General features: G+C 37.4%; 1 long non-coding RNA gene across 1 annotated transcript; it reads left to right on the top strand.

Moving 5' to 3' along the window:
• Nucleotides 1-10: 10 nt before the first annotated feature.
• LOC139025134 (uncharacterized) lies at nucleotides 11-1,730 on the top strand. Its single transcript, XR_011476583.1, has 2 exons — nucleotides 11-578; nucleotides 612-1,730. It is a non-coding gene; the product is annotated as an uncharacterized lncRNA (long non-coding RNA).
• The last annotated feature ends 2,464 nt before the right edge of the window (nucleotides 1,731-4,194 follow it).

Raw genomic sequence — 4,194 nt, 5'->3', positions numbered from 1 at the left:
TAACAAGAAAAGAGTTGTGTTCCACTTACCACGTTAGTGACCCACTTGATCAAATGCAGCACTTCAGAATGTAGCGATCTGTTTTCTACAAGTTGTCCTCTAACCAGGGATGTACACATTATTCCCAGGTTCCGTGTGGTTTTTGAGCTGTTAGTTTAATTTATTTCAACATGATATCGATGAGTGATGACAATAAGTGTTGTGTTCCTTTGTTTAGCGACCCCTACATTTAAATGCATCACTCCAAATGTAGCTGACTGTCTTCTGCAGGTTGTCTCTAACCAGTGAGGTAAATGATATCTCCCATTTCCATGTGTTTTTTTAGTTGTTAGTTTCAACAGCAAGTACAACTGATTTAACCCCTAATCGATATCAGTGATTTATTGCTACTTGTCAAACAACAGCGTTTTTGGTGCTTGTGTCCATGGTGAGGACAACTTGGTTTCTGATTGTCTCAAGGTTGGGCAGTCAAAAAGATTTGTGTTTTGTGTTTAGCCGGTGCGTTCCATGGTCACAAATTATTTTGACTTTCCGTATTAGAGATGAGTTTTGTTTGGGCTCGTTCCAAGGGGACGAGAGTTATAGAAGCTAGTGAGTTTTAGGAAGACGAGAGTTCTGGAAGCTAGTGAGTTTTAGGAAGAGAAAAGTAAAAGTTATTTTTCTTGTTTTTAATTGTTGATAGCCAGTAGACACCATGTTTATATTGGTGAAGGTGAAGCATTGTAGTTGATTATAATGTGAAATGGAAGTTGTTTTCTGTTGGTGGTGAGCATTCTCTTAATTAAGGTGTTAGTCTTTCGTTTTCCCATTTATGTTTTGAGGTTGGACTTTAGTGCATATAGCTCGTTAGCACGTAGGGCGCACTGATTGGTGTCACCTCGTTAGTCAGTATGTGTTACACCTGTGCTGGCTTGTCCATCTCGTTATTGGGAAGGTGTTTCACCTGAGCTGGTCCAGGTTCTTTTTAAGAGTGTCTGGCCCAGTGCTCCAGTTTTCTTGATAGATGTGGAGAGTCAACACCTTTAGTTGCTCCACTTTTTTGGTTTGCTTCCTGTCTTTAAGTTTGTTGTGGGTTTTTCTTTTGTTTTCCTATTTTTGGGCAGTTTTAGTGGGTCTCATGGTGGGTGTCTTTTATGTCCCAGTTGTTACTAGTCAACTTTCAGTGGACACAGAGCTAAACTGCAACATTATGTTATAATACTTTTATTGGATCAAATGGTTGTTTTATGCAACAGAATAGAGAGTTCTTAGAACTATTGTGTCTGTGTGTTCTACTGAGGATGGGCCTCTGGGAGATAACATTGACAGGAGATTTACATGTCTTTTGGGTGATAAAACCTAAAGACCGCATTCCAGAGCATGAGTTAATGTTTCTGTTCTATATGGTATCAGGGAGAGATGACCTCAGGGCCAGACCCTAGTCTCTACACAAAGAGTACTGTTTTTACAGCAGATACTGTCTGCTGTGTATTATAAGTATATTTCATACTAATTTTAACCTTGTGACCCGTTCTATACGTCTATTGTTGGTCATGTAGGTTGAAAGGGGTGTATCTTGGCTATAAAAGACCTTTGTACTTTTGTCTCGTGGCTCTCAACAAATCATCTGGGGGTGATTTGTCGACCAGCCATCATTATCGTAGAGCACTCAACTGATTCACTTTATATGTGTGCGTTGTATTGACCTGCTCCCTTATTAATAAGTGAATAAAGATTTAGTTTAAGAATAACTCTGACTTGTGTGATAAGTTTGTCTCATTTGATATTAAAGAAATTAACCACATTTGGGGATGTGAATCTTCACTTGGTGACGCTCCTGACGACCTGGGTAAAAGGTACATGAGGGATCCCTCAAACTTGGAATCTCAGGAGACCACACTTCGGGAACGGAACAGATGGACCCACCTTTGATCTGAGAGGCAGCGAGCCGAGTGGATACCACATCTCAAACATTGTTTAAAAAAAAGAAAAAAAGAATTGAATTGTAARAGATCTGTAGTTCCTCACAGAGATCTATAGTTTAGTTTATTTTTTGTTCTGCTGGGAGTATGTTTGGAGAGCTGCTTCGTAGCTATGGAGAGTCCTTGAAAAAGCAATGGAATGGTTGTCGTGAGTACCTGAGAATTTCTTACGTTTTTATATGGATTCTGTGAATATATGAAAATATGATGGATTGTATGTGTGTATTATCGATTACTAGAGATTTGTTAAAAGTAATACTGGGAATATAATTAGATACAATTTAAACAACACATATGTAGACGAACGTAGGTTTTGAGTTGGTATCTTTAATGGATCATTTGATAAAGATGAGGTTTAAGCATTATTAAAACGTCTACAAAGTCTGGGCAATTGTCTCAGAAACTGATGGGAGTGTGTCCACTTTAGGGCAAGTTACGATGTAACTATAAATATATATATATAAAATATACGCTAAGGAGGAAACTATAAAACGCTTATTGGATTTTCTGATCATCCAAGATATGGGACGTTTCCAAAATGGGATAGTATTGTACATGTAACGTTTCCAAAATGGGATAGTATTGTACATGTAACGTTTCCAAAATGGGATAGTATTGTACATGTCACGTTTCCAAAATGGGGTAGTATTGTCATGTAACGTTTCCAAAATGGGATAGTATTGTCCATGTAACGTTTCCAAAATGGATAGTATTGTACATGTAACGTTTCCAAATGGGATAGTATTGTACATGTAACGTTTCCAAAATGGGATAGATTGTCCATGTAACGTTTCCAAAATGGGATAGTTATTGTACATGTAATGTTTCCAAAATGGGATAGTATTGTACATGTAACGTTTTCCAAAATGGGATAGTATTGTACATGTAACATTATGCCCCCTTGTGAGTTAAAACTTCTACTTGGTCACAATCACGGATCCGGGAGCACCCTCATCAGTAAAAAAGCTGACTAGCATAGCCTAGCTAGCGCCACAAGTAAATACTAGCATCTAAATATCATGAAATCAACGTCCAAGACATCAGATGAAAGATACACATCGTGTGACTCCAGCCATCATTTCCGATTTTTTAAATGTTTTACAGCGAAACACAATATGTATTTCTATTAGCTAACCACGATAGCAAAAGACCCAACCGCATATTTTCACTATTTTTTTACCGCATAGGTAGCTATCACAAATTCGACCAAAATAAGAATATAAATAGTCACTAACCAAGAAACAACTTCATCAGATGACAGTCTGATAACATATTTATTGTATAGCATATGTTTTGTTCGAAAAATGTGCATATTTCAGGTATAAATCATAGTTTTACATTGCAGCCACCATCACAAATCTCACCAAAGCAGCTAGAATAACTACAGAGAGCAACGTGAAATACCTAAATACTCATCATAAAACATTTATGAAAAATACATGGTGTACAGCAAATGAAAGACAAACATCTTGTGAATCCAGCCAATATTTCAGATTTTTTTAAGTGTTTTACAGCGAAAAACAATATAACATTATATTAGCTTACTAACAATATCCAACCACACAACAGCATTGATTCAAGGCAACGTAGCGATAGCGACAAAACCAGCAAAAGATATTAATTATTTCACTAACCTTCATAAACTAAGTTTGCTGCAAAATGAGTTCTGTTTTACTCACAGATATAATTCAAACGGTTTTAGAAACTAGAGTGTGTTTTCATCCAATAGTAATAATAATATGCATATGTACGAGCAATAATTGAGTACGAGGCAGTTTAATTTGGGAACGATTTTTTACAAAGTGAAAACAGCGCCCCCCCTATTGAGAAAAAGCTTTAGTATTGCATGCTGTAGCAGGCTATATAAAGAGGAAGACCTCCATTGCGATTCAGTTCGTTGTAACATCTCGTCTGGACAGGTCACCGCAGGGCTCTGGCAGGGGCACTGCCAGAGCCCTGCAGTTAGTTCGTTAGTTAACTTTGCTAGTTAATTATCACAAAAGTGGACTGCTCTAGATTGGAAATTACGTTAATGAGTGTAAAGCCATGTTGGCTTTATGGAAACGATATACAATATATGGGAAAGAATATAGTTGAGGGAAATAATCCAAACCTAGTCGCTGCTAGTTAGGCCATACGTTAGCTAGATAACGGTACTGTACTGTAGCTCATACAACGCCGAAGGTCAAACCCGGCTTTCTAATATTTACGGTAATTAGCTATGTAACGTTAT

The sequence above is a fragment of the Salvelinus sp. IW2-2015 genome, unplaced genomic scaffold (genome assembly GCF_002910315.2).
Source record: "Salvelinus sp. IW2-2015 unplaced genomic scaffold, ASM291031v2 Un_scaffold2293, whole genome shotgun sequence".
Taxonomy (NCBI): domain Eukaryota; kingdom Metazoa; phylum Chordata; class Actinopteri; order Salmoniformes; family Salmonidae; genus Salvelinus; species Salvelinus sp. IW2-2015.
The sequence above is the reverse complement of the archived record's forward strand: the minus strand, read 5'-3'. Positions and strand labels throughout refer to the sequence as shown.